Source organism: Schistocerca americana, chromosome X (assembly GCF_021461395.2).
Source record: "Schistocerca americana isolate TAMUIC-IGC-003095 chromosome X, iqSchAmer2.1, whole genome shotgun sequence".
NCBI classification, from domain to species: domain Eukaryota; kingdom Metazoa; phylum Arthropoda; class Insecta; order Orthoptera; family Acrididae; genus Schistocerca; species Schistocerca americana.
In genome coordinates this window covers 994,539,528-994,562,368 of record NC_060130.1, presented here as the reverse complement: position 1 = coordinate 994,562,368, position 22,841 = coordinate 994,539,528, and the positions used below count along the sequence as shown (strand labels likewise).

Here is a 22,841-nt window from a genome sequence, read left to right as displayed (position 1 = left end):
CTTGATTCTGAGTCGAGTGGAAGGACTGAAGCAGATACCTCGAAAGTTACATGACGAACTAGGCTGTGACTTCCTGGGCTTGCGCCACAGTGTCGAGAACTCTAGGGTCCCCTCAAATGGGTCAGGTGTACACTACATATCAGAGGCTGCTCTTCAGGTAGCTGACTGTGTGTGGGGTGTGCACAAACGGTTTTTAGACGAGGCAACTCTCCATTTAATCCTGATAACGATACCTGTAGCAAACCCAGACATACCAGTGTAAGATCGAAAGAAATGCCTCCCACAAAAAAATCCTAATGGTAAACTGCCGAAGCATTCGCAACAAAGTACCAGAGTTTGATGCACTCATGAAAAGCAGTGAAGCTCACATGATACTAGGTACAGAAAGCTGGTTGAAGTCTGAAATTGATTACAATGAGATTTTTTTGGGAAAATTTAAGTGTATATCGAATGTATAGGCAAATGGGAATTGGAGGTGGTGTATTTGTCACAGTAGACAAGAAACTCAAATCCACCAAAACAGAAACTGAAGCTGCATGTGGGAGTGGGCAAGACTCAGTATCAGAGCTGGGCATTAAATTATAATTGGATACTTTTATTGCCCATCAGACTCATCTCTTGATGACTCTAGAGAAAACCTCAGTTCACTTGTATGTAAGTTCCCCAAATATGCTGTAATAATTGGTGGAGATTTTAATCATTTTCATTAGTGGCTGGCATGGTAAGACATCTTGTGAAACATTAATAAATGTCTTCTCTGAAAACTACCTAGGACAGATAGTTAGGAACCCCACTAATGATGAAAATATATTGGATCTAATGCCAACAAATAGTCCTGACCTCTTTGAGAATGTCCATGTCAAAACTGATATCAGTGATCACGATGTGGTTGTGGCAACAATAATTACCAAAACACCAATGACAACTAAGACAAGCACAGAGATATACATGTTCAGTAAACTAGATAAAAAGTTAGTAGTGTCATACGTCAAGGAGGAACTTGAAACTTTCAGCACAGCGCAGGACTGTGACGAACTACGACTCAAGTCTTAAAGAATAACTGATCATGCACCGGATAGATATATACCAAGCAGAACAGTTCATAATGGGAGGGAACCTCCGTGATATACAGTCTCTGTAAAGAAAGATTAAATGTTTTGTACAATAGCTTAAAGGTGGGAGATATCATGTATTCACACAGCATTCTTCTATCGCACGTCACTGTATTTCGCTCTGTAGAATTCAAACCTGTATGTTTTGTAATGGAAGCCAACAAACCTATATTCAGGACAGTGGAAATTAAAACTGTCCTCTGGTGCCTCTCCCGCTCCTAGTCTGCTGGTTTCACATCCTACCCCCTTAAAAAAAAAAAAAACCTCACAGTTAATACTGGGTGGTATCATTTGTGACCAGTAGAATAATAACTCTTCAGAAAATTTGCATTCTTTATTGCCTATTAGCTAATAACTTTCTCTTTTGTGTGACATAAAATTAAATACACTCCTGGAAATTGAAATAAGAACACCGTGAATTCATTGTTCCAGGAAGGGGAAACTTTATTGACACATTCCTGGGGTCAGATACATCACATGATCACACTGACAGAACCACAGGCACATAGACACAGGCAACAGAGCATGCACAATGTCGGCACTAGTACAGTGTATATCCACCTTTCGCAGCAATGCAGGCTGCTTTTCTCCCATGGAGACGATCGTAGAGATGCTGGATGTAGTCCTGTGGAATGGCTTGCCATGCCATTTCCACCTGGCGCCTCAGTTGGACCAGCGTTCGTGCTGAACGTGCAGACCGCGTGAGACGACGCTTCATCCAGTCCCAAACATGCTCAATGGGGGACAGATCCGGAGATCTTGCTGGCCAGGGTAGTTGACTTACACCTTCTAGAGCACGTTGGGTGGCACGGGATACATGCGGACGTGCATTGTCCTGTTGGAACAGCAAGTTCCCTTGCCGGTCTAGGAATGGTAGAACGATGGGTTCGATGACGGTTTGGATGTACCGTGCACTATTCAGTGTCCCCTCGACGATCACCAGTGGTGTACGGCCAGTGCAGGAGATCGCTCCCCACACCATGATGCCGGGTATTGGCCCTGTGTGCCTCGGTCGTATGCAGTCCTGATTGTGGCGCTCACCTGCACGGCGCCAAACACGCATACGACCATCATTGGCACCAAGGCAGAAGCGACTCTCATCCCTGAAGACGACACGTCTCCATTCGTCCCTCCATTCACGCCTGTCGCGACACCACTGGAGGCGGGCTGCACGATGTTGGGGCGTGAGCGGAAGACGGCCTAACGGTGTGCGGGACCGTAGCCCAGCTTCATGGAGACGGTTGCGAATGGTCCTCGCCGATACCCCAGGAGCAACAGTGTCCCTAATTTGCTGGGAAGTGGCGGTGCGGTCCCCTACGGCACTGCGTAGGATCCTACGGTCTTGGCGTGCATCCGTGCGTTGCTGCGGTCCGGTCCCAGGTCGACGGGCACGTGCACCTTCCGCCGACCACTGGCGACAACATCGATGTACTGTGGAGACCTCACGCCCCACGTGTTGAGCAATTCGGCGGTACGTCCACCCGGCCTCCCGCATGCCCACTATACGCCCTCGCTCAAAGTCCGTCAACTGCACATACGGTTCACGTCCACGCTGTCGCGGCATGCTACCAGTGTTAAAGACTGCGATGGAGCTCCGTATGCCATGGCAAACTGGCTGACACTGACGGCGGCGGTGCACAAATGCTGCGCAGCTAGCGCCATTCGACGGCCAACACCGCGGTTCCTGGTGTGTCCGCTGTGCCGTGCGTGTGATCATTGCTTGTACAGCCCTCTCGCAGTGTCCGGAGCAAGTATGGTGGGTCTGACACACCGGTGTCAATGTGTTCTTTTTTCCATTTCTAGGAGTGTATAGGAAACCTAAAACCAGTAAAGACAAGAGACAAACAAGACAGTACACATTTTTTCAATCCTTAGATTCCAGCATTTTTTCCTATCTCTGCTCTTGCTACAGCTTTACACTGTGTGCTTTCCTGTCTGCGAAAGAATCCAATACGTCATCAAGGTTTGTCAAACGTCTTGCTACATGAAAAATTAAAATCTCATCGTCTAATACTGAAAAAGCTGTTAATACGGATAGTACCCAAGACTGGTGTGGTTTCTCGATCAGTTTACGCCTGTTTTGTTACTGTCTGCTAGATAAAATGAAATAGGCCTTTCTAGTACTGCAGCATTTGTAGCACACACCAAATAAGTGAGACTGTTTTGGCATGAGTGGTTATTTTTATGCACCTCATTTACATAAATAACATGACAGAACATAATTTACTAAGTACCAATATCAAATGCCTATTAGGCCTACTACAAGCAGGAAGTTTCATGTTAGGAAACAGTTTCACACTTCATTCACACGCTCCAGTTTCTCAAGCATGAGGTTGAAAAGTATAGCACGAAATTCTTACATAAATTTGGAATTGTCATATTCTTCCATATAATTTGTGTGATGTCCCTGTTTCTTCACCTTCCTTGTTCTAACAAACAATGTGGTGATCACTAATTCTGTAACTGTTCCTGCCATTGTCAAAACTTATCCTCCAGTTAATTTCACTATCCCTGCCAGGATCACAAGTACAGTTATCCCACGTTTATTTTCCAGTTAGGCATTTATACATTTTGCGTACAGTGCTATTCTGAGAATTGTAGCACATGCCAAGTAAGCGAGACTGTTTTGGCACGAATGGTTATTTTTATGCACCTCATTTACATAAATGTACTGCTTGTAGTGTAGCAATCTGGCAAAAATGTTTTGTCTTCTTGGATACACCGCGAAGATAATACGTAATCTTTCTTACCTGTTACTGTTGTTGGTCATTTATTTCCACTCTGGTAATCTGAATCTATCGATATCGCTAACAACCCTAATCATTCGTACACCCAGTCAACCACATAATGATTGGCATTCCACCCGTTTGGGTTTATTCGGCTCAGCTCATACAGCCCTGTCCTCTTTTGTTTGTGGGAAAGTTTTTTTATTTCTAGATGTGATGGGGATTCCCCTGGCACAGACATCATGTACACTATGCAAATATTAAACAATCAGCTTATGATTCGTTCAGAAATCAACCTAAAATGCATTCAAAAACCAACTGGGATGCGTTTCAAAATCATATGAATACTCGATAGACCAACATGCGATAGATGCTACGCGCTTTGTGAAACAAGATTTTTTTTCCCCCTTCAAGAATATCAATCTGGTGCCCACCGAAATTGCCGCACGGGGCAGATATCCCGGTTTGCCCCCTCCTCCCCCCCCCCCCCCCCAATTCCGGGCCTGGAACTGTCATGTGCATTGGTAGTCTAAGCAAGCTTAGCACGGAAAACCATTATGATGTGGAATGTGTCGAATGCACAAGAAATGCACACAGGAAACAAGTTTTTTTTCTTCTTTTTTTTGTTTACATTATAGTGTTATACATAAATATTTCTATTATCTATCCCACTCCCTTAAATGGCACAAAATGCATATTATATATCTCCAGATTTATTTACTCATATTCAAGGATTCATCTATGGTACAGAAGGAGTTGTCGAGGAGGTATGATTTCAATTTGTTTTTGATACTGTTACTGCTGTCTGTCAGACGTTTTATTTCATATGGTAATTTATCAAAAAATTTTATAGCAGCATATTTTGCCCCTTTCTATGCCAAATATAGGTTAAGTAAAGGATAGTGTAGGTCTTTCTTTTTTCTGGTATTGTAATCATGAATGTCACTGTTGATTTTAAACTGGTCCATGTTGTTGAAAAAAAATTTCATTATTGAGTAAATGTACTGTGAAGCAGTTGTAAGAATTCCTAACCTTTCAAACAGATGCCTACAAGATGTGCGACTATGAACCCCACACATTATTTTAACTACTTTCTTTTGAGCGGTGAATACCTTTTGCCTAAGTGTTGAGTTGCCCCAGAATATTATTCCGTATGACATCAGGGAGTGGAAGTATGCAAAGTATGTTATCTTACTAATATCTACATCCTCAAAATTGGCAATTATTCTGTTTGAAAAAGTTGCTGAACCTATTTGCTTTAGGAGATCCAAAATATCAATTTTTCAATTAAGATTCTCATCTATATGTACACCCAAAAACTTAACTGTGATTTACTAAGTATCCCATTACTGTTGAGATGGCTAACCACTCTTGAGTACATTACTTTCTCAAAGAGTTATGAAAATGCTGTAAGCAAGGGTACGGGCCAGTAATTATTGACATCTGTCATTTTTTTAGAGAGGCCTGACAATGGCATATTTTAACCTGTCTGGAAAAATACCCCGAGTCAGTGATGCATTACATATGTGTCTCAAAACATCAGCTGTAATTGCTCCACATTGTTTTAATAACTTGTTTGAGATGTCATCTACTCCAACAGAACATTTATTTTTCAAAGATCTAATAATTTTCCTTATTTCACAAGATGAGGTTAGATGAAACTTAATCTGACTAAAATTTTTCAAAACTGACTCTTCCATGTACTGCCTGGCTTTTTCTTTTGAACTATTCTCACCAATTTTTTCTCCTACACTTAAGAAGTGATTGTTAAATAGATTGGCTACCTGTGTACTGTTGGTTAAGATGGTCTCATTCTCTTTAAGAGTAATAGTACCTACCCCAGTGGTTACTTTTCCTGTCTCCCTTCTAACAACATTCCATTTTGATTTGGTTTTATTGCTGGAGTTTTTAATTTCTTCTCTAACAAACATATTTCTTGATTTCCTTACAACTTTTCTCAGTATGTTACAATAATTTTTATAGTGTAAAACTACTTCTGGATCTTTACTAGTTCTTTCTTTCTCATACAGTTTTCTTTTTCTTTCTGAAGACATTTTAATATCTATAGTAAGCCAAGGTTTCTTTGAAAAGTTTTTGGTGTTACATTTAGTAATTTTCTTTTGAAAACAATGTTCAAAATGGGATATAAATTTATCAAGAAATATGCTGCATTTTTCATTAGCATTTGGCTCATTATATACATCTTCCCAGTTTACATTTCCGAAACTTTCTCTGAAGTGATCTATAGATACCGGGTTGAGCACCCTCACACATTTACTTAATGGTTTCTGAAGTGTACACCCTGTTAGGTTTTGTAAGTTAATCAGCTGTGCATCATGGTCAGATAATCCATTTACCACAGGGAAAGCATGTGTTTGTTCTACATCCTCTTGCTGTACAAAGGCATTATCTATTAGAGTACTACTGTCCTGAGCTATACATGTAGGGAAATCGATTACTGATTCTAAGTTCTATGTTGTTAACAACACTTCTAGTTCACTTTTCCTATCAAAATTGCTTAGAAAGTTAACAGTGAAATCACCACAGATTAATAACTTCTTCTTTTTGTCTGACAGACAGCATAATAAGGAGTCAAACTTTTTTATGAATAGCACCCAATCTCCTAGTGGAGACCTGTACACTGTTGCTAATATCAACACAACATTATTTAGCCGACGTTCACATGCACAAACCTCAAAGTACTGATCAACACAAAATTTGCTTACTTCAACAGTTCTGTATTTATATCCTTGTTTTATGAAAATGGCAACTCCTCCTTTATCCGTACTATATCTACAAGTGTAAGATGCTAAATTATACCCATCTACACTGACATTTTCCATCCCCACAGTTACATGGTGCTCAGACAGACAAAGTATATCAATCTCATTCTTATTTTTGAGATCATCTAAACACATTATCAGCTCATCTACTTTATTTTTTATTCCCCTGATATTTTGGTGAAGTAAGTTGGTACCACCCTTAGCTTTATCCCTATTTGCTGTGCATGAAGTTTCTTTTCTTCTATTTTCCTTGGTTGTTATCTGTCTGGAATTTGGCTTTAACCTAAAAAACCTGTCTGCCTGGTCCCAATAACCACAGGGATCACCCCTTGTGTGACTGTGGCCCCCCTTACAGTATCTGGTAATAGCAAAGCTAACTTATCTTTCCCCTTCCTATTAAGGTGCAGGCCATGTGTAGTGTAACCCCACCTACCAATAGCATCAACTGGAACAACACTCATGTGAGACTTTGCTGGTGTCTGGAGCATCCTGTTCAGCTCAGTGTTAAGATGCCTTACAGCAGTGTTTACCCAGGGCTAATCATGGTGCTGAAAGACCTCCACAAACCCCACATTCGTGTGCCCAATTTCTGTTCCTATTTTATCCAGGTCGCTCCTAATACTATGTTTCCTGCTCTCCCATCTATAATTACCTGATCTTCCTTCTCAGAGTCCTTGCATAGCTGACCTAAGTTTACTGTCACCTGGCTAAGGCTAGCAGTTGGTTTCACAAAACTTGTGACCTGTTACTCTGTCCCTAATTTCTCCTGAAGCTGTTGGCCCACACCCCTCCCATGACTGCTACCTATAAGCAGAATTTTTCTTTTCCTATTCTGGTTTGATCCTGACCTGTCTCTTCTTTAAGCTAGTATTCTGCTTCAACCTACATTCAACCGCATCTGAATGAGGCCCTTCCCCAATACTTCAGATAGCAAGCTAAACTGATTTGCTAACTGCATTTCAGAAGTTTTATCAATTGTTTCCCTTTTTCACCCTTTGCTTGGTACCTTTTCCCAAAGTCCAGAGTCCTTTTCCTCCCTTACCTTACATAATTCCAAATTCGCGATTTCTAATTCAGCCTTAAGGGCACAAATCTTTGCCTCCTGTTCCGCAATTTTTCTGTCTTTTCTACATAACCTACACTGATCTCATCCTTCCAGGCAGTGTTGATCACAGTAGCTGATTTTGACAAATGTGGTTTTATACAAACTGAGGTACTCATTTTGTTGAAACCTGTTATTGCAGCCAGTGGAAAGCATACACAGTTGCAAAGATAGAATACCATTTGCATCGGACTCCACTGAAGTACTGTATAATGACCCTTCATTTTCAATAGGATTAAATTCACTGCTAATATTATTAATGGCTAGCAAATGAGTGATGAGCAGGTACAACCACTGCGGATTGTTGCTTATAACAGCTTACTGGTATGTATCTGCAGAGACTTTTTTTCAACAAGAGAAGTGGGCTATAGATGGAGAATTCGTTACACGTTATGCTTGAAAGATTAACAAGAAACAGTGTACAACCCTGCTAGTCTAGCACATCCTTATCACTTTACAGTAAACACTTGTGGCGCAGATTGCTAGATAGCAATCCTTGCCTCCAAAAATTTATATGGTGAGAGCAATCTATCGGAATTCTGTTAGCTTGCCAGAAAACTATATACCATTAAAGATGAATAGTATTAACGAGCGTGAAACATTTTCATAATAAAAATTAGAATCCATGTCCGCTTATATCTACTTCATTAACGAACTAAATACATCTATAGTACCCAGATGCTTCGCAGATTAACGAATATTCCATAAAACTTTAAAATAAGATATAAAATCAGCAACCTGCTACGATTCCCATCGAACGTCGTGCCACACAGCTGTCGAATCGCTTCGCCAACAGATGGCAGAGCAGTATCAAGATTGACGGTTTTCAGCAGTCTGCTTATCGTAACATACGTGCAATGTCAATCCCGTTTTGTAACACGTTTGAGAATGAAGGATAACTACCACGTGTGAATTAAATGGCTGCAAAGTCTTCACGAGACGTCAGAGGCAGATAAAGGTAACATATTAGGGTCATATGTACTGCATATTGACAATTGCCGCAAATCTCTGCTTGGCAGATGACTTCCTGGTGACAGGTACAAAGCACGTTATGTAAAAATCTTTGAAGGCAGGATTGCATTACCATAAGTGAAGGATGGAACCTCTCTCCCGACCGGTAGCAACTATTTTGTACGCACACTATATCGTGGCAGTTTTAGGCGGGGAGCATTTTGAACTATGGTTGCGGAAGGTACCGGTAGAGGTCGGGCATGAACTACGACTGGGTCGACTGCCAACCGCAGTACACAATTGCGCTTAGCCCCTACCACTAACCACATGCTTTGTTACTCCAGTTTGCCTTGTGTTGCATACTGTCTTTTTTTTTTTTTTTCCTCCTTCTTCCTCATTCTGAAATGAGTGAAGAGACTAAACCTGGTGCATATAGAGATTCGAATGCGATTCTCACTATAACACAGGGAATCAGCGATCCCTATGACTTATGTCAGTTCTGCTTTCGTGGAAGCACAGAACGCGGACTTAGGATGGCAGCCCTTCGAGAGGGAGGCGGGGTTTATTTCCCGCACCACACCTCTCCCTTGGGCTGTCTTAAGTTTACGTTTGTTTACGGTTGCGGTAGACGGTGACGACTGACGAGTCAGTGTCCCCATAAAACTGGGATGCTCTCGAATAGGAATATTGTAGCACTTCACCAGTATCTGAGGAGGATGTTGTATATGTTTATGATAATATTGTCTTCATTCTTCGTGATTTTGCCAGAACATATGAAAGTGATTATATTCCGTCTTTAAAATACTGTAATTGGTTCTACTTTGACGTATTTGATGATGGTTTGGGACAGCCTGCGAATTTCCTAAGCGTTTCATTCATATTATGTTTATGGTAACAAACCATACATGTTATTTTACATGAGCTTCTAAGTTTTCGCATTGCGACATGGAGATAAATCTTGCGAACAGTGTTTTTGCGCACATACTTACGTTTATTGTACTTTATTTATGAATGATATAAGGCTGGTGTGTACAGAGAAAGTGACATAATTTTTGCTCTGCCCGATAAAATCTCTCTAGTTTCTGTGACATCGTAAAAGGAACGGCTTTTACTGTGATTTGTGTGATTTTTTTACAGCAGTGTCCGCATGGTAGTTCTGTAGTGCTGGAATGGGGTGATGTTGCATGTTAGTGTTTTAAGGAATGGAATACGACCATAAAATAATTGTTTGAGGTAATGAAGCCATTATTATTATAATACTTAATTTAGGCCGTATGCAGACGGAAAGTGACTGTAAAAAAGAAACCATAATTTACGTCATTTCCAATAATGATGAAATAGTTCTGTCCAAAAATATTTTTGCAACAGAGTTCTTGGGGCTGTACATCTGTGAACACCTCATGGTCCAGAGATCTCCAAGAAATTACAAGTGATTTGGCTCCAGTCACCACCCGGGTGTTCCCGTGGAACAGTGACAGTCTATGGTTCATTGTCTCTGCTGCTACGCATCGTCTCGGTGGGTATAAAGCGCTTTGTTTTTCTTTACAAAAATCTGAAGTCAACGGCAAGTACAACAATAGGTATTTAGCTAGACATTATCCAGAATTGCCTAGTTTTGAAAGTATTTAAGGCAGAAGGGTGTGAGAACAAGGTAGCTACTAACAATATTGATGTCAGAAAATTTAAACATTGAGGTGGTAAAGGTAATGGTGTGCCAATTACTAATGCTACACATTATGTAAGGAACATAAGTGTACACTACACTATCATTATAAAATTTATTTGAAAAAATTAAATCAATTGCACCGACATCCTTCATTTCTGCTGCCCTTTATACAGTCAAGAATGGTATGGTGTGTCACCAGTTTTGAGAACCTGAAATGGGGCAAGCTGAAACTATTCTACTTGCCATTGTTCTAATCATTTTTAATAACTATTGTGGTTCCTTGTCTTTGAGCTAATTGTACTTACACAAGCATGGCATATGCAATGTACACACTCAAAAGGATTAATTTCATATTTACCTACTATTCTACATAATTTCAAAACTTGTCAGAGGGAGAAGTAGCAGCTCCACAGTTTGGAAAGTCATAAAAATGGCTAGGAGAGTGGTGTGCTGACCACATGTATCTCCATACTGAGTGCATGATACTTCAAGGCAGAGGATGACACGGCAGCTGGTAAACATCCTTGGGCCTTAAAGACCTAAATGAGGGGCACATAATTAACTTAAAAGATATTCATATTTAAACATATCACAAATTTGCCAACTGAATCCTTGTTTGAGATTCCAGAATTTGACTGTTTCTGTTGCCTCAGTTTTTGTTAACTAGATAATGCTCTTATTCAGCTTAACCCTTACTTAAAAATATGCTTAAATTTAAATAAAAATTCAGATATGACAAATATACTTAAGAGTAAGTAATCCAATGTGTAGGCATACAATGTGTTAGTAAAATAGTACCGAGAACTGTTATATTTCCCAAACCACCATCCTTTAGTTAAACCAAATAATTGTTGGCACCTACAAATTATCCATACCAGTCAATTTTCACCTTGCTTTTTATAAACTACAGTGTAACTATCAAAACTACAAATTGTCATTATGCAGTCTTTACATACCACCCCAACCCAAAAATCAGTCGTCGAAGGTCATCATTCAATATAAGGTGTGTGCATAACAAATCTGAACAAGGCAGTCAACCAGTAAACTTCTCTGCATCACTCTGTGATTCCACATACAGTTATTACACAGTTAACACCTCTTCGTAAAAATGTGCACAAGAGTTCATGATTGCCACCAAGCTAACATCTCCATGAAAGTGCAGTCTCATACTCATAGATACTTGTTCCATAGATCATGAATACGACACTTCGTGATGATGTGGAATGTGTCAGGTTAATAAAAGGTGTCTTTACAAGATATTACATTACACAAAATATTACATGACACTTAATATTTTTAATATTTTTTTTTGTGGGTGTTGGGGAAATTACCCATTTACTATATCCAAAAATTCATCTAATGAGTAGGAGGAGTTACCATTAAGAAATTCTTTTAATTTCCTTGTAAATTCTATATGGCTACGTGTCAGACTTTTGATGCTATTAGGTAAGTGACCAAAGACTTTTGTGGCAGCATAATTTACCCCCTTGTGAGCCAAAGTTAGATTTAACCTTGAGTAGTGAAGATTATCCTTTCTCCTAATGTTGTAGCCATGTACACTGCTATTACTTTTGAATTCGTTTGGATTGTTAATAACACATTTCATAAGTGAATATATAGTGAGGCTACAGTGAAGATCTCTAGCTCTTTAAGTGTCTGCTGGATGATCTGGGATGAGCTCCAGCAATTATTCTGATTCAGTTATTCTGATTACACGCTTTTGTGCAATGAGCGCTCTTTTACTTAATGATGAGTTACCCCAGAATATGGTGCCATACAAAAGCAGAGAATGAAAGTAGACTTGGTAAGCTAATTTACTGAGATGTATATTGCCAAAATATGCAGTGACCCTAATAGCATAAGTAGCTGAACTCAAACGTTTCAGCAGATCCTCAGTGTGTTTTTTCCAGTTCAACCCCTCTTCAATGCATACATCTAGAAATTTTGAATATTCCACCTTAGCTACCAATTTCTGATCAAAGTCTATAGTTATTAATGGTGTCATTCCATTTACTGTGTGGAACTGTATGTACTGTGTGTTGACAAAGTTTAATGAGAGCCCATTTGCAGAGAACTACTTAATGATTTTCTGAAAAACATCGTTTACTATTTCACCAGCTAATTCTTGTCTGTCGGGTATGATAGCTATACTTGTATCATCGGCAAAACGTACCAGCTTTGCATCTTCGTGAATTTAGAATGGCAAATCATTAATATATATTAATAACAGCAGAGGAACCCAAGACCGAACCTTGCGGCACCCCATTCTTGATTGTTCTCCAGTTTGAGAAATCACCAGTTTTTTGCATATTACGTGAATTGTTTATTTCAACTTTCTGCACTCTTCCAGCTGCGTATGATTTAAACCATTTGAGCACAGTCCCATTCATACCACAGTACATGAGCTTATCTAGAAGTATTCCATGATTTACACAGTCAAAAGCCTTTGAGAGATCACAAAAATCCAACATTTTTCACATCAGGTTACTCGGAGCATTTAATATTTCTTTAGTGAAAGTATATAATTGCATTTTCTGTTGGAAAACCCTTCTGGAAACCAAACTGACATTTTGTTAAATATTTATTTTTACAAAGGTGTGAAACTACTCTACAATACATTACTTTTTCAAGAATTTTGGATAAGGCAGTCAGAAGAGAGATTGGGCGGTAGTTGTTGACATCGGACATATCCCCTTTTTTATGCAGTGGTTTAACAATGGCATACTTCAGTCTATCTGGGAAAATACCCCGCTTCAGAGAGCTATTACATATGTGGCTAAGAATCCCACTTATCTCTTGGGAACAAGCTTTTATTATCCTGCTGGAAATGCCATCAATTCCATGTGAGCTTTTATTCTTGAGAGAGTTTATCATCTTCCTAATTCCAGGAGGAGAGGTGGCTGGAATTTCAATTATATCAAATGGTGTGGGTAAGGCCTCTTCCACTAACTGCCTTGTGTCTTCTAATGAACATTTAGCTCCTATTTTCTCTACAACATTTAAAAAATGATTATTCAGAATGTTTTAGACTTCCGGCTTGTTGTTTATCAAGTTTCCATTTGCTTTGATGGTGATGCTGTTATCCTATACTCTTGGTTTCCCTGTCTCCCTTGTAATAATAATCCAAATTGTTTTGATTTTGTTATCAGAGGCATTAATCTCAGACATGATGCACAAGCTTCTGGACTTCTTAATAACCTTTCTTGATGTAGCACAGTAGTATTTATAATATTTGGTTGTTTCTGGGTCATTACCCTTTCTTGTTATTAGATACAGTTCCCTTTTGTGGCTACAAGATATTTTTATTTCTTTAGTAAGCCAAGGTTTTTTTACATGGTTTCTTATAATTAGATTTAACTACTTTCTTGGAGAAACATTTTTCTAATTCTTTTACAAGTGTATCACGAAATAAGTTATATTATAAATTAGCATCAGGTTCATTGTACACGTCATCCCAGTCTTAACTGCTGAAGATTTTCTCTGAAATTTCTAATTCTTGAGTCATTAATTGAATGCACAACTTTGCAGGGTAGTTTTGAATTACTGAATGGAGCTATGTCATATACTGTAAGTAGCTGAGCATCATGATCAGAAAGGCCATTCTCAGCAGGACAAGAATTCATGTTTTTAAACTTACCTTGGTCTATAAAAGTGTTATTTATCAGTGTGCTGCTGTCCTTCACTACCTGAGTAGGAAAATCGATGAGATGTCAAATTGAAAGAACCGAGCAAGACTTCCAGGATATTCTTCCTATTACACTCTTTCAGTGAATCAATATTGAAGTCCCCACAAATAATACTTTGCTTGCCCCTATCTGACAGATAGCACAACAAGGCATCCAAGTTCTCCAGGAATAAATGAAAGTTTCCTGAAGGGGACCTATATACTGTTACAATTATAAAAGAGCCCTCCTTCAGTTTGTTGACAAGCACATGCTTCTGTATGTTGCTCAAAACTTTTTTGTATCTATGCTTTCTACACAGTGATAACTTTTGACATATATGGCAACTCCTCCTCTCACCTTATTCTCTCTACTCATATGTGCAGCTAGTTTATAAACACTGATATTTACCTTTTGAATGTCAGACACAATGTGATGCTCAGACAGGCATAGTATAGCTATTACATTATCAGATTCAGTGTTATCTAAACAAACCAGGCGCTCATCTACTTTATTCTTCAATCCTGGAATATTTTGGTGAAAATGGTAACATTATTTTTTACTTTACTTTTGTGATAATCTACTTTTTTCTTTAATCCAATATTTTGGGTTTGTATTTCTTTAATCCAATATTTTGGTTAAATATGGTAACATTATTATTTACTTTCCTGTTGTGAGATTTTTTGAGTTTTGGACCTCCTTAGCACCAGCCTGCCTGAACTTCTCATTGGACACTGATATTAGTCTAAAAAAGAGGTACATCCATTAGTACATGTGTCCCCCCCCCCCCCCCCCCCCCCCTCCTTATGGATTTTGCTAACAACCCTGCCAGTTTACCCTTCGCTTTCCTATTGAGGTGTAGGCCATGCCTTGTGAAATCCCCCCTATCAATAGCCTTGACAGGAACCAAACCAGTGTCTGACAGAGTGGCTGCCCTACGCAACTGATCCAGCTCCATATTTACCCTCCTGACAGAGCGGTTCAACTGGGGCTGATCATGCCGCACGAAAGCAGGCACCAGCCCAACATTGGTATGGGTCGTTGCCGAGGCTATTTTCACCAGGTCACACTGAATACTGTAGCCCTGATCCCTATCAATCCTTTCCTGGGGAGAGAAGAAAACCTACAGTCTTCTAATAGGGTATAGCGGTGATTGGCATTGTCCGCGAAGTTCGTGTTTCGTATCCGTACGTGGAAGCATCACAAGGCAGATACCATCCTCTGTCGGAGCACATCTCTGCAGACAATGCAACAGAACGAGACCCAGCACTGAAGGTAGGACTGCAGCAGATACTGGCTTTGCTTGGCGTGCATGCAAACGGCAATGATGGCAAATTTTTAAATAAATAGTGTGACCGGGTTATTCAGTATAGCAGAGGCACAACAAGATTTGCCGACTGTTATAGCACAGTTACAAGAAATAATTCAGTGAGTGAAAACAGATGCAGAAAGTAGAAGGGATGTGGGACAAGTGAATAGTAGCCTTCGGAATGTAGCCGATGAAAGCACCACAGATTCAGCAGTAGTTAAAAATTTTTCTTTGATCCCCACAGTTTCTTTCGTGGGAAGACTGATGAGGATATTCACGTGTTTTTTAGTAAACTGGAAAATGCAGCAAGTTTAGGATCCTGGAGTGATTCAGATACGGTAACCGTGGCGAAATTGCAAATTCAAGATGATGCACTCGAGCAGCTACTTATGACGTTTTTAAGCAGACACTGGTGCAACGGTACAAAGGGAAGAAGACAGCAAGATTTTACAGGGAACAACTGCACAATATGCATATATTGGACGGAGAATCTATTGAGCATTTTGCTGATCGCATTAGAAAAGTTGACGCTAATACGTATGGGCTCAGCGAGAATGATTAGCACAATGAGGAAAATTGTTTAAAGCAGGACAAAGGGCATTAGATATGTTATTGAATGGGTTACAGGGTGAAGTCGGTTGTGCTGTCACATTGGCACGTTGAGACATTTGAAGAAGCCATACAGACAGCAGTTCGATTTGTGGAAGAACTACGGAGACCTCAAATGGACCGCAAACTGGATCAGCATGTGTTCGAAGCTTATTCAGGAACCAGTTATCATGGGAATGGGCAACAGGTGGCCAATACTCGTGGGAAGAAGATTCGGTGTTTCATTTGTGGAAGGGAAGGCCACATAGTGCGGAACTGTAGAGGAAGGAATGCAAGGAGTATGTTGAACGACAGAGGGGATGGGAAGGCCACCACTAATTCCGCGCCCCCCCTCCCCCTGCACGCCCTCCCCTCTGTAAGCTATAGTTACTGCAAACTCCACGAATGACAGTTCTGAAGGCCTGCTTGTTAACATAATTTACCGTGGACAGAATGTCCATTTTCTAGTTGATACAGGGGCTCAAATTTCTCTAATGTGCTGCCATTTAGTTAAAGAGAGAAGCTGGAGGCAGCCAAGGTGTACCATGAAAGGGTTAAATGGCAACCAGGTGCACAATTACGGATAAGATGTGATTAACTTCGTGATAGGCCAAGATGAATATGAGGCCGGAATGCAAGTGATAAGAAGTAGAGAGAGACACTACAAAGGTATACTAGGGTTGGATTTCCTGTCAGCTAACAACGCTCAGATCGATGTAGCAAAGAGAGAAATCTGATTCAGTCATAATGATTTTGGCTGCAATGGGAACTCTTAAGAGTCAGACTAACAAGAATGTTAGTGACGCTGAGGTAATGCGCAAACAGAGGAGCGGCACAAGTATACCGTTCAGAGTCGATGTACATTTGACTGAAAGTGAGCGCATCCCCCGGGAACAGGAAAAACACTGTATATCGATGTGAAGATACCAAAGTGCCGAGGAAGTAATTTGTTGTTAACAGAGCCATCAGTAAACGGTGATTTGCTAGACCAGAGCATTGTTATGTAGCAAGAACTGTCAGTGTTATTGAGGACGAACCAAATGGGAAACTGCGAGTTCCAGTGAATATTGCTAACATGAGTAATGCGGACGTGGAATTACCATGTGGAACTACTGTGGCAACAGTATCAAACCTAGATCCACAAGACGTGATAGAGATCCCTACCAAGGAGAAAGATGTATAAGTAGCAACTTATGGTCCACCGAATGTCAATAAAGGAGAGGCAACTGTCGAAGCACGTGGATCAATCGAGCAAGAGCTGGTTACTAAATTAAACCATTTGTCACTGGAGGATCGGGAAATAATTTTACCAGTGCTGCTTAGCTACTTGGATCTCCTCCGTGAGTGGGGTAATCTTCCAGCAACTCCATTAGTTCAACATAGAATACATACCGGAGGAGCAGCACCCATCGCTCAATGACCATACAGAATTCCTTATAGCCAACAAGCCTTAGTCGACGAGGTGATTAAAGAAATGGATCCCGGGTTTATTGAACATGGAGCCATCTGATCCAGCCTGGGCCTCCCCCATCATGATCGTAAAAAGGAAATCGCCTACAGGAGAACAGAAGTACCGATTCTGTGTTGATTACCGGAAGCTGAATGCTGTGACGTTACCGGGTATTCATCCATTACTGAATCTTGTACACTCGTTGGATTATCTTGGTTCGTTCAAAATCTTTTCTGTTTGGGACCTAGCCTGCAAAATGCAGGAAGTATGGAAGCATGTAAAGGCTCGAAACCATCAGTCCTTTCTGCAGCAGGCTGCGAAACACGATCGCGGAGCAGTCATACCTAATTATTGTGTCGGAGACTTAGTCTATTTGAGTAACCCCTTGTTGAAGAAGGGTAACGTTAAGAAATTTAAATTGCATTGGAAAGGGCCATATAAGGTCCTTGAAATTGTCTCCCCAGTCACATTAAAAGTCCAATTGCCGTTTTACTCTCTCATAGTGCACGTGAACCGTGTAAAGCCATAATTGAGAAATCTAGCGCCGGAGCCAGCTGATGAACCGGAAGCAGCTGAGACATCCGCAGAGCACTCCCGATGGTAACCAGCCGGTGTGCCATCGACGCCGAGATCCACAGTTCGATGCTGAGGAGCCAGGCCACCGCCAAACGTACCACGGTGCGGCCCCAAGCTCCCCCTCGTCAAGGTATCTGCTATGGACGAGACAACGTTAAGTGTGTGCTAAGTGCGTATACGTCGTTAACAGCAGTGTGCAGTGTCTAATTGTGTATGTGCAGAAGTGGAAGTGTGTTATTCTGGTAACAACCAACTGAGTCAGTGTTAACATTGTTCTTATTGCAGAAGACTAACTTCTTGCCTTCATTATGTTAAATTTAAGGATAATAATTGTTTTTGCTTTGATCAATTGCTTTTATTTTAGGTTTTGTCTGTCTTTTAGAATCCTTCCGCTTCAATCGGGTGTTCTTTTCGAACCACAAACTAGTATGGTAGTAGCTAGTGGTAATTTTAATATTATTTTGAAGTATAACCTAAGCTAGGTAGAAGAGCAGTTTCGGAACATAAGTGAACGCATTAATTTTATTGAGGCAATTCCATACGATATGGGATCCAGCACTGTCATGGTATCATAGTTGGGTTATGGCTAAAAACCAAGTGAAGGTAGCCTTTACCATGTATAAAAGGGAAATTGATTGCTTTTTAAATCTTTTACCCCACAATAATCTTGTTAGACGTAAGCGGGCTTGGTTTGAGTTTGTTGACAATATACTCAGAACTGTCTTCGGAACATTAACTAACAGGGACTTGGTTGATGTGAGTAAAAAGTTAGAGCAGGTAGGGGAAGTAGTACATTCCAATGCAACATTTAGTGATACTACGTGATATGCAGCAGACAGTTAGTAATAATACCGTGTTCTTTGGTAAGGTTGTTAAGTAGTTCATAGCTCATTTTAGGGATCTGTACAATGAGACAAGAGTCCAAAGGAAATTATGGAACAAAGTCAATATCTTGAATGCCCATGTAGAATTAAGTACTTCGTTGTTTAGGATTGCCGATAGTTTGTCAAATGCACGACTAGATGCTTCTAATCTGAGGCAGACCATTGAAACTAGCTCAGCTAATCATTTGGGCAGTGTTTTGCTGCATCCTAAAAAAATTTTGGCATTGCTAATAGCTATGGAAAGGAAACTAATCCTGCGACTATGATCCTACCTGTCAATATGCAAAATTTGTGTTTCTACTACCAATTGAGTGATGTAGATGCAATCATGATGGACAATGAATTGGATCTGTCACCATTCCCTTAGCAGACTCCGGACATCACTTTGAAGTTTACCGCGTGTATACCTATCCAGTATTTTGGGCGCCCCTCCATACCTATGTTCGGTACCATCTGCAGGAGTGGTTTTTAATTAGTCAGGACTGAAGATATTTCTTAGCTTTATCTCAGAGCACTTTGCGCGAATGTGAGCAAACAAAAAAACTTGTTTGTCCTCGAATATCATATTTTTCGACAGTCGTGTATACAGCTGCGAGAGAGATCTTTTCATGAATGTTCAACCCCAGAACTACTGTCCCAGGAACCTGAAAACACTCACTCAACCCTTCCTACAATGGTTTGCGGAGGGTATCATCTACTCTTTCAACTCAATTGACCTGACCTTCATGTGTAACAAGTCTTTCTCTCCCTTTACCCAAAAGATACAAGGTAGTGGTTTTGTGGTAGGCATAGAAAACTGTGAGCTGAGCTGTCAAGTGACTTTTTCCATGTACCCCAAATGTCCCAAGGCACCTTGTATATAGGAGGCAAGTTATCTGTAACTCCCATTTCTACTGTATTCCACAATAATACTTACTTATTTGAGTCAATGAATTCATTCAACTTTAAGTGGGACAGTCGAACTGTACAACCAATTAGTTCAATCCATAAGTACTAATGGCAACGATTCGAATTTGTTTCATGCTTTCAACAGTATTAACCAGTATCAACAAGCTACTCGGAGTACCATTACTTTAAAGCTTTCCATTGGACTAACTGCAACTTTTGCGATAATTTTGTTATGTTTGATCACCTTTGGTTTTTATGTATTAAAGCGGTCAAGGCCCTCTGCACCTGCTGAGCTCAAACGCGTTACTGCCAGTGACATTGTAGTTGACTTGGCACCTATTATGAATGGAGCCTAAGGCTATTAAAAGTTATTTGGTAGAGGATTGTTGATGAGCCACCAGGTAGCTCAGTTTTAATCGGGAGGGTGGTGTAAGGGAATGGGTGAAGTAGGCAAGCGATCGTTCACCCTCCAGCGCGGTACACATATTTCCGTCACCGCTGATTCTGCATTGCCGGGTCGCTGCACGCGCGTGTCAGCTAGCAACGCAGAATGAAAGTGGGTCTTTCTGTCGGCCGGGTGGCTGTTGTCATCAGACACCCTGCTGTGTCATCAGACACCGGGCTTCCGCATCACGTTTGGGTTGGTAGGCTGCGAGGACACTGACCGCTTCTGAGTATGTATGTAACGAGTTTTTAATAAAAGTTGAAGTAAATTATTCGACTGTGTTCAAATGCTGATCACCGGCTCACCCTAAGACCCTCACGCCCCCCCCCCCCCCCCCACCATCATCCTGACCAGTCAGATACCTTATAGTGTAGATGAAATTACCAGCTTTTGATATTCATAAACGTCGTCATAACTGCTATGGACCTAACTTGTTATTATGGTATTGTTACTATCATTATTAATTTGCAGATGTCAGAACAGCCGCACATGGATGGGGTGATAGCAAAGTTACTAGCAGTTTCATCATACCTGCCAGCAGAAGTGAATCACTTCAGTTCATAGCTAAAACTTTCATGTCTACTGTGGGAAACTAGCTGCATGTAGTCATAAAGGTGGGGTGTGTTTCATGTTGTGTAGTGAAGAACATTAGACACCCAATTATCAACGAAGAATGTTTGCAGTGGTTAAAAAACTATGTGGCTTTGAACTGTGTATCTTCCTAATGAGAAATATGGATATTGAATTTTTTGTCCTCATAACCATTTATGTACGGAACCCCTTGAGTGTGAGGTCTCAAATTCAATTTTTAGTAAAGTTCATTTAAAAGCATTGTGTTAACAATAATGACAACAAAAATATTAGCTGTTAATCACAGACAGAAAATGAGTGTCTAGGAAGTGCAGAGGTCAATCTTCAATGGAATGTATGTATTACACTCCACAAAAAGGATGTTGTTCACATTCAGGGTATGTCCAAAACAAACCATTATCTTGCACTATGAACAACGAATGAAAAATTGTGCACCACAGTGATCTTGAAGGTTTGCACCATATTGATGTTATGGGATAACTGATGGAATGTGATGGCATACAACGGAATGTGAAACAGTCAGGCCCATGGTATCCCTGCCTGTCGTAAGACGTGACTAAAAGGAGTCTCACACTTTTTGGCCCTGTAAGTTCAGGTTCCAATTTATGGTTTGACCTGCCACTTTCCAAATTCTACAGAAGTGCGGGCCATATGCGGAAGGACGCCTTATGTGTTTCACGAGTGCCCTTAGATTCGATCTCCTGAATCACTTGTCATGGCTTTGCATCTCCACCTGCAATTCAACTATTTGGGCGAAGACGCTTCCTGGGGTGTCATCTTCTTCTGTTGCCTCCTGTTCTCTTCCACTCTCATGACTATTGGATTTCTCTGTGCCCAGTATTCAGCACAGTAGCCAGTCCATTGTCGTGGGGCCGTCACATGCCCATTTGGTGGTAGTCCCCTGACAACACAGGGATCACACTATTGTCTTCCTTGGGCATCAGGACTGCCGGCAATGCCCTTCATGCCAGGTGGCCTTTGCTGTGGCTGGGTGGTGCCCGTGGGGAGAGCCAATGGTCGGAGTGGGTGGCATCAGGGTGGGTGACCCGCAGTGGAGCGGTCTAAATCATCTCTTGCTGGTGACCATATGGCACCAGCACGATCGAGTACAGTGCTTACAGTTATGACCCTAAATCGTTTCCCTCCCTCGCTACACCGTATTAGGAACACGGGGCTACAGAAAGAAGAGAGCCATATTTGCCTTGGTATTTAGTCTGTAGCAGAATGGATGGGGACTCCCTTCTACATATGAAGCCTCAGTTTTTTGTTGAACATATTGAGGGTAAGTCTGGGGAAATAACAGCGCTCTCAAAGATGAGAAGCAGTGCAGTCTTGATTCAGAGAGCATCTGCAGCCCAATCCCGGGCATTACTAGCTTGTGACAGGCTGGGTGATACTCCTGTTTCTGTCACTTCCCATAAAAGCCTCAACACGGTCCAGGGGACTGTTTTCCATCGTGACCACTTCTTGCAGTCTGACAACGAGTTCCGTGCCAGTCTAGAACAGCAGGATGTTCATTTCATCTGGTGTGTTTACAGGGGAGCCAAGGACAACAGGGTTGCTACCGGTGCCTTCATCTTGGACTTTGAGGGTGATTCATTGCCTGAAAAGGTCAAGGTGACAGTTTACCACTGTGACGTTCAACCATACATCCCTCTTCCTACGCAGTGCCTAGGTGCTGGAAATTCGGGCACGTCTTCCTGCTGCACTTCCAATGCCACACGTGTAGACTGGACGTCCGCTGCATCCAGATACTCCGTGTGCCTCCTCCCACTTGTATCAGCTGTGGAGAGCAGCACTCCCCTTCTCGCCAGATTGCTCAGTACTCCAAAAGGAGCAGAAAATCAGGGAGTAAAAGACGCTGGGCTGGTTGACTTACCAAGAGGCTAAATGCGAATTTGAATGATTACACCCCATTTGGTTGATGTCCACATACACTGCTGCAGCTACATTACCATCACCATCACAAGTACCAGTTGTACCACACTGTATGCCCCGAACAGTGGGTCCTCAGTGCCTCCAGAATACATCTGCCCTCCTTTGTGGTAGGGAGAAAATCTCCTTCCGCTGCTCCCAAAGTACCTACCTCTGGAGCAAGGGTGCTCCCC

General features: G+C 41.1%; 1 long non-coding RNA gene across 1 annotated transcript; it reads left to right on the top strand.

Annotated features, from left to right (window-relative positions):
* Positions 1–9,276: 9,276 nt before the first annotated feature.
* Positions 9,277–20,378, top strand: LOC124556663. Its single transcript, XR_006968650.1, has 3 exons — positions 9,277–9,907; positions 10,043–10,190; positions 17,853–20,378. It is a non-coding gene; the product is annotated as an uncharacterized LOC124556663 (long non-coding RNA).
* Positions 20,379–22,841: the final 2,463 nt, after the last annotated feature.